Source organism: Neolamprologus multifasciatus, chromosome 11 (assembly GCF_963576455.1).
Source record: "Neolamprologus multifasciatus chromosome 11, fNeoMul1.2, whole genome shotgun sequence".
NCBI classification, from domain to species: domain Eukaryota; kingdom Metazoa; phylum Chordata; class Actinopteri; order Cichliformes; family Cichlidae; genus Neolamprologus; species Neolamprologus multifasciatus.
The window spans coordinates 28,010,925-28,023,386 of NC_140449.1; the positions used below are offsets into that span (position 1 = coordinate 28,010,925).

Sequence of the window (12,462 nt, forward strand, 5' to 3'; positions counted from 1 at the left end):
CCTAAATAAATATCAAATAATAATAAAAAACCAAAAAAAAAAAAGATAAACATGCAGAGAAATTGAGGTAGTTTGTATCTGCAGTTTGAATAGGATGTGAAATTACAGAAAAACAAAACAAAAATGAAAACAAAACATATCTGTAGCTGATTTAAGAGCACCTGCAGTCTACTCTGCGTGTCATTTGTGGTGAAAGCGTCCTTCACACAACAATACATCGACATTCGGTGCTGGCCCAGAAGAAACTGGTTCTTTTTGTATTTTCCTCTTTCTCGTCTAACATATCAGTCGGCTTGAAACCTGGACTGAACTTATGTGACTGCAAGAAACAAGATGACACACTCAAATTGTCTTCACACCTGAGATTAAATGTCATTGTTTGGAAAATCAGGTTGAGACAGGCTTGTCCCTTCTCACTACTGGAAATACTTTGTTTGGTTTCAGTAAGGATGCTGCATAGGAAGAGCACGAAGAAGATAGGACACATGATGGCCGCTCACCCAATGTGAATTCAATTACTTGCTTTATTCTCACGTAGGTGCTATCAGACAATACACACACTTTTTACAAAGGACCTGGTACAACAAGCCTATCTAATTTCCTGTCTTGGTGAGTCACATATCCATGTTCTCACATACAGTTTAATCAGGTAAGGGCTGCATTGCATGTCATAGCCAAACGTCATTGCAAAAATTGAAAGTCATCAGTCCAAATCATGTTTTTCCAATCTTCTGTTGTCCAATTGTAGTGAGGTTGTGTGAATTATAGCTTCAATTTCCTATTCATGGCTGACAGACGTGGCACCCAGTGTGGTCTTCTGCTGCTGTAGGTTTATGTGCTGTGTATTCAGAGAGGCTCTTTATATTTTCGTTGCGACAGTGTGAGTTAGTGTTGCCTTCCTAGCAGCTCACAGCAGTCTGGTGAGTCACTTCTGAACTCAACAAGTCATATTTGCCCAAAGAACTGCTGCTCACTGGATATTTTCTCCTTTTTTCCACATCATTCTCACACATCTACTTGGATTTATTCACTTAAATCAACTTTTTAATCACCTTTTCCGCTTAAGTCACTTCATTCTGATATGTTGAGTTGCCGCCATATTATTGGCTGATTAGATATTGCATTGATGAGCAGCCAAACAGGTGTACCTAATAAGGTATGCACGTAGACTCTAATATACCTCTGGGGTGATTTAATGAAAAGATGAAGTGATAAAGTCGGTTAAATTATACAAATAATCATGTTAAGTGAAGTGAGTGAAACTAATTTTGTCACGAAAATATTCCCAATTTTCTCACATTTAAAGATGAGTTTAGAAGAGCTTGTGATCAGACTTTTGTATGAGCACATCCACACCTGGGCACTGCTTTAGTATGTTGGTGTTGTTGTTACTCAAAATTGAAGGAAAACATGATTTTACATACAGGCAGTTGCAATGAGGGAAACACTTACAGCAGAATGCGTTGAAATTAAGAAATTATGGTTATGTTTGAATTGGCCAGATTCACTATTTACTCCTGTAAATAGCATAGCAGCTCGTTTTGTGCAGTTTCAGTGGTACAGTGCACAACAAAGCATGCTACACACCAGTAAGCAGCATACAAAGGCTGTGCATTAAATATGTCAGCCTAAACAATTGTGCTGTTTGAATGACAAAAAGGGAAATCAGATATCTCCTTCTGAGCCTGAACAGCAAAAGATAATAATAAATGTCTGTTTATAGAAATGCTCAGTCCAGACTGTAACATTAGTAGACTACTAGTAGATTATGAAAAATTTGCACATGAGCCAACGTGCAAAATGTGCAACTGTTAATTCCCCATGAATAATACTGAAGAGTAGTATATAATAGCACAGATACAGACAGCCACAGTTTCCATGCTGCAATTGTTTAGTAAAGTAGCCTAAGACAAAGGTGTCCAACTCCAGGCTTCAAGGGCTGGTGTCCTGCAGGTTTTAGATATCACCCTGGGTCAACAAACCTGAATCAAATGATTATGTCACGGCCTGAGGGATCGGCAAGACGCTGATCGGCCTTTTCTGTCTTTTTCTCTCTTGTGCTCTCTCTCTCCTCCTCTCTGTCGCCGGGGCGGAACTCATTGTGGGTTCACGCCCTTGGCCCAAGCCCACGGAAAAGAACACACCTGATGCCCATCAAGGTGAACAGCATTTAAGCCAGGAGGTGACTGCTGGTCTTTGCTGGATCGTTGTCTGCCACGCATCAGTGAAAGTCGAACTTCAGCTCAAGATAAGTCAAGTGTCTTCTACGAATATCGTTCTCATTCCTGTCTTCTTATCTGCAGACCCCCTGGATTAACCTTCCCGTGTGAATCTGTGCATCAAGTGTGAAAGAAGAGGACTGTGTGGAGACTATGTGGAGAGCTGGAGAGCAAGCGATTCCCCCCCCTTGGATTTCCCTGGAACCCGTCCCTCACATTTCTGTATATAGCACTACCCCGCACTCTCTGTATATAAACCTTGGTGAACTGTTAATAAACCCTTGAATTCAGCTGATTCAGGAGTCCCGCGTTTGAGCATTGAACCTTAACAGATTAGTTCATTACCAGGCCTCTGGAGAACTTCAAGACTTGTTGATGAGGCAATTTAGCCATTTAAATCAGCTGTGTTGGATCAAGAACACATTTAAAACCTGCAGGACACTGGCCCTTGAGACCTGGAGTTGGACACCCCTGGCCTAAGATGAAAATTAAGTTAGGTATACAGAGAAATGTCATTAAAGTTTATTTAAAAGTTATGGAGAGCTAGATGTCATTTAGATGTACTAATCTAAAATGAAATGTAAAAACAGCTGTATGCAACATGGTATAGCAAATGCAATACTGTGAGAGACTGGGAATGAGGGGGACAGTTAATTACAGTATAATTAATCTTATGTGAAGCTAAAGCTAAGCTAAAGCAGACCACCTTTGGATCATTAGGATCCCAGTGATGATCAGATTGGGTTCACAGACACTCTCTAACAGCAGCCATTAAAGACAATCTTTAAGGACATTTACATTATTCATTCCATTTACCTGCAGTTGAAACTGGGGTCAAACGTCTAGCCAACAGGCGTAGGTGGTCATGAATAATCAAACTTTTGTTTCAATAGATTCCAAAAAAGCCTGCTGCGGGACAGAAGTACATGCCGCAGGCATTTTTTTAAAGCATATGCAGTGTTTCACAGTTTCTTTCATTTTTGCCACATTTAGATTGAAAACTACCTACAGAGAAGGGTGAGATGCATTAAACAATCAGCTGGAAGGAAGGAAAAGTGACACAAGTTGATGTGTAATGAATAAAAAACTAGACCCAAAGAGAAAAGTTAAATCCTTTGATGATAAGATGGAGAAGAAAAGCCAAGTTAAACTGGCCACCTTTGCCCTACAAGTTCTCATAAGGGTGAGGTAATTGGAAGCTCCAGGTTACAGACAATTAAGTAGTGGAAAAGCTTCTTAAAGTCTGCGACCCCTGGGCCACCTCACCTGGCTGGTAATCTAGTGTTGAATGACAGTGGACGTAATCTTAAAGCTGGTGTTATGAAAGCTTTGAAAGCTCATTTCGTTAGGCGAACCTAACTGGATAATGAATTTCTTTTTTTCACTCAGCAGTCAGATGATTCAAACTGAGAACAACCCAGTTAGGTCACGGGTGATTAGCGTTGCTGTAACTGTTGTTCACTAATCTCGTCTGTTCTAGTGCCTCACTGAGCATCGCGATCTATAAAGGTTTGTAATCACCTCAGTCAGAGCTCTATAGATAGACTCAAGAAGTGACTGTGATCAGTGAGTTTCCTGTTCCACTTAACGCCTTCTAATGTAAACTAGGAAAAAGATTATTTAGAACAAATATACATTATACACTGACCAGTCACAACATTATGACCATCTGCCTAATACTGTGTTGGCGCCGCTTTTGCTGCCACAACAAGCCCTGACCCTTGAAGGCATGGACTCCACTAAAATCCCAAAGGTGTGCTGTAGTATCTGGCATCAAGATATTAGCAACAGATCCTGTAAGTCCTGTAAGTTGTGATGTGGGGCCTCCTTGGATCTGACTTTTTTGTCCAGCACATCCCACAGATGCTTGATTGGATTAAGATCTGGGGAATTTGGAGGCCAAGTCAGCACCTCAATTACTATTTTACCATTTTTTATTTGGCTTTTAAGTTTGTGCTTTTTTCTCTTTTATATTTTTTCTTAGGGTGATGCAAAATGGCCTTGTAGCAGATTGGCCACCGTGTAGTACCAGGGGTCAAATCTCAGTCCATAGCATTTCATTTTCTGGCTCTTCAAATACTAAAATAATTTTCTGGTTTCTTATTAAAAACATAGATAACCTCCATTATTTTCATCAGGGAAACATTCATCTCTCTTCAGTGTATTTCCCCTTATTGTTTTGATTTTCATTTACTTTTCTTCCTTGTTTTCCCTTCTTTCACTTCCTAACATCAGCCCCAACAAAATCCATCTTACTGATGCAAACTCCACTAGAATAAAAACCAAAATCAGCTTTGCACTTGCTGATCTGAACTTGCTCATTCCATCCATATTTTGTCTCTTTGTAGGGAAAAATAATCTCCAAAGGTCCAAGTCTTTGTAAACATTGCACTCAGCAACACAAACTCAGACGCATGACCTTCGGAATTATTTATTAGAATTCATCTTTTTTAGCCAGAAGTTAATTAGTGCTAGTAAAATAAATTCAGACTCAGTTAGTATAACTTAAAGTTCAAAACATTGAAGTTAACACTTTGTTACCCATCTTTCTCATCGCTTTTTCTCCTGCAGCTTTCCGCCATGACTGATTCATTTATTTTAAGATGACAGTGATAAATAGTTGACATGTGAGCTTAGCAGCTTTCTCCAGAGATATTTTAGACCATCAAGCTTGTGTTAGCCTAAAATATCATACGAGCAAACAGCTAAAAGCTCTGGGGGAAGCACCTAAGTAGTCATTGGGTTTGGACATACAAATAACAATTTTCAAGATCAAAATTTAATTTTGATGCTTCATTTTTAATTATCCCAAAATGATCCAGATGTTTACAAGTCATTAACAACTGAGCAACAGCGATATGCTGAAGAAGGCCATGTGATACCCCTGTGCCAGAGTATGGAAAAAAATAGTAATTATAGACAAGGAGTGCAAAAGTTTACTGCTACCGGGGGGTTCAAATTGAAAACCTTTAAACACCCAAACAGTAGTAGCGTTGGATCAATTCTGACTCCCTGCCAGGCTGATGTGGGGCTTCAGCTGCAGCAATTTTATTGTCTTGCTTAAGGGCATGCAGCAACAGCATCTCTACTGCCTCGCGCAACAAAAACCTTTTTAACACATTTCATAATGCCAGAGGAAACTTGTTAAAAAAGTTATTTTCACTAAAGGAAACACTTCCCACTGATTTTATTTTTGTAACTTTAGTTTGGGTGACACTGCATTTTTGCCCGGTAAGCCGCAGCATGTTCTGTCCTGGTTTCTGCTCTGGACCAAAAGCAGGTCTCCTCCCAACACCACAACTTTTGGCCCTGCTCATGCTGCTTTCACTTCAATTGGGAATAAACAAATCAACTCCTCTCCGTGAATCGCTACCTTATCGTGGTGGAGGGGTTTGTGTGTCCCAGGGATCCCAGGGGCTATGTTGTCTGGGGGCTTTTGCCCCCTGGTAGGGTCTCCCATGGCAAATTGGTCCTGGGTGAGGGACCAGACAAAGAGCGATTCAGAAGACCCTTATGAAGAAAACATCAAGGGAACAGTTTACCCTGCCTGGGATAGAGTTACCGGGGCCATGCCCTGGAGCCATGCCCGGGGAGGGTGCCCGAGGGCGAGCGTCTGGTGGCCGGGCCTTGGTCCATGGGGCCCGGCCGGGCACACCCCAAAATGGGGATATGAGCCCATCCTCCCGCAGGCCCACCACCCGCAGGAGGCGCCATAGGGGTTGGGTGCATTGTGTGCTGGGCGGCGGCCAGGAGCGGAGGCCCTGGCGGACTGATACCCAGCTGCCAAGACTCGCAATTGGGACATGGAATGTCACCTCTCAGGTGGGGAAGGAGCCTGAGTTAGTGCATGAGGTTGAGAGGTACCAGCTAGATATAGTTGGGCTCACCTCTACGCATGGCTTAGGCTCTGGAACCAGTCTCCTGGAGAGGGGCTGGACTCTGTCTCAGTCTGGAGTTGCCCCTGGTGAGAGGCCCTCGGCTTGCTGCCGGTATGTTGGGGTTTTTCCCGGTGGATGATAGGGTTTGTTCCCTGCGCTTTAGGGTTGGGGAACGAGTCCTGACTGTCATCTGCGCTTATACGCTGGGTGGCAGTTCAGAGTACCCAGCCTTCTTAGAGTCCCTGGGTGGAGTGCTGGAAGGTGCTCCACCTGGAGACTCTGTTGTCCTGCTGGGAGACTTCAATGCTCACGTGGGTAACCACAGCGAGACCTGGAGAGGCGTGATTGGGAAGAACGGCCTCCCCGATCTGAACCCGAGTGGTTGTTTGTTATTGAACTTCTGTGCAAATCACAGATTGGCCATAACAAACACCTTGTTCGAACACAAGAGTGTCCATAAGTGTCCAAAAACTCGGGTGTGGGAGTTCGGAGAGGCCATGGAAAAAGACTTTTGGACTGCCTCGAAGAGATTCTGGCAAACCGTCGGGCGTCTCAGGAGGGGAAAGCGGTGCTCCACCTGCCTTTTCCGCCAGCACTATACAAAGTGGTGGCTTGAAGTATTCAAAGTATTCGAGGTCCCAGTGAAGGTCCCCCCCAAGGTCCCCCTTAATCCCAGTGAGTAAATGTTAGTAATGCAAGATTTCAAGGTTGTTCTTTGACACTAAAACAAACACAGCAATAACAAACACAACTAAGAAATCTTGCATGATTTCTGATCTGGCATGACATTTTAAATCAATTAAAATTTGGTATGTGTAACAAATCTTGTAAACCAGTTATAAAGGTTAGTTTTAGGTTTCACTGTAAGCTGATGAAAGGACTTTCTGGTGTTTTTGTTTAATTAGGTATGTCTAACAGCTGTTATCACCTAAACTTTACTTACTTTACTTAAGGATTTAAATCAAAAGTTTTTGTGCTGTATGTATAATTGTAGGGTCTAACTTACAACATAAAGCGTCTTGAGGCAACTGTTGTTGTGATTTGGCACTGTATAAATAAAATTGAATTGAACTGAAGGGAATTGAAGTTTTATATCCTTGCGTTAACCTGATTCATATTTCACCTCTTTTCTTAGTTACATTTCATGTTCATGTTTTGTTCGATTGTTTCACTGATTCCTGTGTTGCACCCTGTGGTTTTGGGGGTTACTTTACTAAGTAATATAAGTGTAAAAACTTATTATTTAAATAATTGTCAGTTGTTTGCTGGACGAGACAAAGCATGTGAAGTTATAAACCTGGATTCCGCTAATGATGATGGGAATTTTGGCATCAAAGTTGTGCCAGAATAAAAGATGTCATTCACATTTCAGCTTTGGTTGAAGTTTCTTACATGTTTGCAGGTCAGAGACCGCACGTTAGTTTTGTATTTACCGGCTGTCCAGCGCGCCCTGAACGCGGCGCGGCGCTGCCATGTTGTTGTTGTATTTTCTGGGCAGCGGCGGAGTTTCCAGCTGCTGTAGCTGTCTGCGGACGCGGTGGGTAGTTTCGGTGGGGGAGGCACTGCTTTAATCACTCTATTTGGATTACAACCGAGCTTCAAGTAACAGCAAAAGTTGCCGGACAACAGGAGCTGCCGTCGGGTATGTAGTTTTCCACGTTTTTAAACTTGTCTCCGTCGGTGTCCTGTCACTCTTTGCTAAGGGGAGCTACGGCTTGCTCTGGGGTTTGCTTCTACTTTTTCCCATTCATGCTAACAGGCGGTAGCTTAGCGCAGTTGAGCAGCTATCTTTCTTTCCCCGGAGTTCCACACAGGGAGTTAAAATCGATAAGTTTTTTTGTAGTCTTAAAGTCGAAAAAGCGGAGTTGATTTTTGTTTGACACAAGCAGTAAGAGGTGAACATTGTTTGGGAAGCTAACTTGGGAGCTAGCTGGCTAACGCTGCCAACTGACACCAGCTTGGAAAACTTACGGGGCAATAACTTGAAAAGTCACAGAAACTTTTAGTCGTATCGTGTTTAAGGTGTTTCAATGTAAAGAAAGAATAAACTGAGCGCGACGGTTTCAGTTTGCCTCACCAGTGGTGGCTTTTTGAGGACTGCGAGGAAAAGTCATTGCGGTTTATTTATTTTTAGCAGGTCAGGACAAGCTGAAAAAGGACCATTTATCAGCGTAGGGTAATATTAGCCTGATGCGTGGTTAAAGAAACTGACATTTCCACCTAGTGTAAAGTTTAATATTTATTTGGACTAACTTTACCCACCTTTGCCTCACTGTGCAGGTAACCTACAATCAGTTAGAGGTCCAGGCTCTGTTATTACAGCTTTTGTGGAAGCGAATGTGCGAATCTGATTGCTGGTGAAACCTGTCTACCTCAAAATGGGAAGTCTGCAACGCCTTGCCTCTGCCTTAGTCAGGTTGCCCATTATTTTCACTTGACTTCTTCTTCCACTACACGGAGTCTTTGAACTTAAGGTTAGAGGACGATCACGTGTCTTCCCTGGCCAGTATTCGCGTTCTCTCCTGCAACTGATTAATTTTCAGTTAGAAGAAGATTTGTATTATTTTTAATTATAAAATCCCTAATTCGTGGTTTTAAGTTTTTCTTCTTTGTCCACTTTACAGTTTAAGCCACCCCAAATAATTAGAATAATTCAAAAGAAATAATTAAATAAATGACATCGACTTTCTGCTGCTTTTCTGGGTACGAATTGGAGGAGCGGCAGAGATAACCAGACCTCACTGTCCACATCAACTGCCCGTAGCTCTTGTGGTGTGACATGGAGACGTTCCCAAACCAGCTGAATGACATAATCTCTACAGCATGTACTAGACTTGTCCTTGGGTCTCCTCCCAGTCGGATGTTCCCAAAGCACCACACATAGGAAGTATCTAGGAGGCATCCTAGTAACCTCAGCTGGCTCCTTTTGATATAGAGGAGCAGTGGTTGTAGGCCCCTCACCCCTCCTGTAAGGGAGAGCCCAGAGACCCTATGGAGGACATTAATTTCCACTGTTTATACCCACAGACTCATTCTTCCTACCACTTCCCAAATGTTGACAGCTGTGCCTTAACACTTAGCTCTCTTTTCATCACAATTGAGTGGTACAATATTTGTAACACTACCACTGCGTCTGTCAAGCTCTCACTCCATTCTCCTCTCACTAGTGAACAAAGCTGCGTTGGAATAGTCCTCCATTTGAGGCAGAAACTTGTTCCCATTTTGGGGTGGGCACTCCGGATTTGGATATGGCTGCAATACTGGTGCTTCGACAAATCACTCCAGTGTGAGACAGTGGTAATCACTTGGATGTATCTGACAGGATCATCTGCAAAAAGCAGAGACATGGTTCTTAGACTACCAAGCGTGAAACCCTCTGCCTCTTGGCTGAACCTGAAATTCTGTCTTTAAAAGTTATGAACACAATCTGTGACAAAGGGCACCTCTGGCAGAGTGCAACACCCACTGGGAATGAATGTGACTTATAGCTGCCAATGCTGACTAAGCTCTCACTTTGCATCTGCATGGACTGATTAGCCTGTAACAACACGCCTGGTACTTCTTAATTCTGAAGCACCCAAGGGATGTGCGTGACACACTGAGACATGCATTCAAATGCCTTCTCAAAATCCTTTAGCCTAGTTGATCAAACTCCCACATGTACACTTGAACAAAAGAGTAAAGAGTATCCCCTTGTTCCCTCTTGCATTGTGGGTGCTACATTGTGACTAGATAGCTGTCAGTGTTGACTTCGGTGGCTGTCATCAAAACAAGTTACATTTACCTTTGGCAAAGGCTATTGTTTAAATTTTTAAAGAAAGTATTATTAAGTAGTATTAAACCACCCCACTGTCTTCACCTTTTCTCATTTGTCTCCCACACTTACAAAAATAATGCTGGAACAGCTGGTGGTTTAAATTTAGTAATTAACAAATCTTTCAACTCTTAAGCAAAGTACTCACTAGGAATTTCTTGTAACGTAAAGACTTCTGAATATTGTACTATGTCATGGTTAACAAAATATTTTTGTTTTTTTGGACATATATTTATTTTTATTAAAAAAAGTATTTAGCTACAATTGTTCAACTGTAACTTGAAATAAAACAGTGATTCTCTAAATCTAACTAAATAGGCCTGGGGAAACAAATACATTCTGTTAGCAATCATCTGTTATGACTGAGTGTAAAGAGCAGGAAGAGATTTACATATTGATAAGGATGCTTTCTGAACTACTTTGCGGTGACAGGAACAGCTGGGCTTAATAAACTTACCTATATGGAGCGTTTTTGTAGAGATCACTTTTGGAATTTCTGTAGGACGAAGGTTAACAAAAAAGCACCCTCACACTCTAATAATCCTGTTCTACTATAGGAAAAACTCTGCTGTATTGCATTGATAGACTGAGTATCTCTGTGGGAACAAAAGGTTAAAGGAAATTGTGGGCGAGAGAAGATCCTGTTATAAAAATGTGTTTTCTTTTAATCAGACGTTTCATTAACCCCTATAGCTGCGTAGGTTGGTAGTTATCTTATGTTCCAACATGACATGTCTTGTAGTCTAATGGTTGCATTTGGATAAAGTTACAGTTTTGCTTAAAACTGTGTTTCACGGTTCTAGAGTTGACTGCCTCTTTGCCTAATTATTGGTGATAAATGTGTGAGATCTTTTTTTCATAATAAAACTGAAAAGTCACCCACAGCTTTCATAATTTAATATAGTCTTCTTTTTTAAGTTCAGTAGTATTTCATACATTAAATGAGCCCAAGGTATATTTTCACTTGTCATGCTTTATCCAAATGGCACCCAAAAGCCTAAGGGCCTACAATGTAGACTGATGTAAAGTAGAAGAAAGCAACAGATCTTCACTTTGAAGAGATTTTTGTATTTCCATAGATTTAGGTTATATTTCTAGGATAAAAATTAGACACCCACTGCCCCAAAAATACAGTTTTTAACATTCTCCCTTCTAAATATTTAAAATACCAACTATATTGTGTCAAGTATATAAAAGTTCCTTAAGAGCTTGTCCAAAAAATAGGTTAAAAATAGTAATTAACCCTAAATCTTTATAGTCAGCTGCCTCTCCAGTGAATCACAGTCCTTAGGTTTAGAACATGAAGTATTTCTCCACCTGCAGCCCCCTTGAAACCATAGACATTATAAAAATACGTACCTACCATGACACAGATTTAAGGCATTTGGGATCTATTGGACCATGGGACAAGAGACACAAGCAGGTGAATGTTGAGCATCACACAAGCAACCTGTACAGAAGACCAGCTGTAGGGAAAGAACAAGACAGGAATATACTGGACTGATCTATAAGCAGCACTTTCACTATAAGAGTGAGGAGATTATCAACTAGTAATCCAGTAGTAATCTTCTAAATAGAGTCTCTATACAAGAAACTCTTAACTTGTACCTAACCTTTTGAAACTGGGCATCTTATTCAGCTTTAATACCAAAACTAGGGAAATAAAAGAACCCGGCATGCTTCTGAAGTGTCATGTGATTTTGGGAGTCTGTTACTGACTGCTTCCTTAGATGGCTGAAAGTAGAACGCTGGGTGGGAAATTACCATCAGTCTTTATGTAATGAGAAAAATGGGACCTGATTAATGACTCCCTGGAAGAGAAATTGTGACTTTCCGTTTCTATTCCCCAAACAATGCACCTGGTAAATTGCAGCATCCATTTATTGGGATTTATCCAACGCTGCAGCTTTTGGATGATCTTCTAAGTTTGCTAGTAGCAAATCAGTCAGCCAAGATATCTTCTTCCTTTTCGTGTTTGAATGTGGTTCAAACTAGTTCTTCCAGAACTCCTGGGCAATGTACAGTACACTCAACTACCTGAGGAACCAGGAACTTCTTTACCCCTCATCTCACTTTGGAAGTAGTCAGATCTGGCTCCGTGTAATCCAATATCCTGCACATAATCCAACGTGTCAGTTATAAATGGATGCAGATAAGGACAGCGGGTCATTTCCTGACTGACACATCAAGGAGGTCACAGATAAACAAAAACAGATTATCTAAACAGTGAGTGCTTCGTTTACTGTTTGTGAGGATGAGTATCCTTTGGAATCTGTAGAAATCTGCACATGCAAAGCACAGTTTTAAAAATATACATTTTTAAGCACTTTCCTCCTGTATACTTTGTAGCACACAGACAAAATGGTGCAAAGATAGTAGGGAAGCGCATCATTTATGTGATTTGCAGACAGAAGTGCACAGCCAGCATGTTGTTAAGTCTTAACATTTCATCATAACGTTTTGTCTTTAAGGCTGTTAATGTGTAAAATTGGTGCACCTACCTCATCTTTTCTGCACCATGGTCTCTCTATTTATTCCACTAAAACAAAAA

General features: G+C 41.3%; 1 protein-coding gene across 1 annotated transcript in view; it reads left to right on the forward strand.

The window, feature by feature from the left end:
- The first annotated feature begins 7,567 nt into the window (after positions 1-7,567).
- Positions 7,568-12,462, forward strand: part of plekhf2 (pleckstrin homology domain containing, family F (with FYVE domain) member 2) — a 32,268-nt gene continuing 27,373 nt past the window's right edge. Inside the window, exon 1 of the mRNA XM_085176323.1 lies at positions 7,568-7,739. The gene's annotated coding sequence lies outside the window, so the exon portion shown is untranslated. The remainder of the gene's footprint in view (positions 7,740-12,462) is intronic.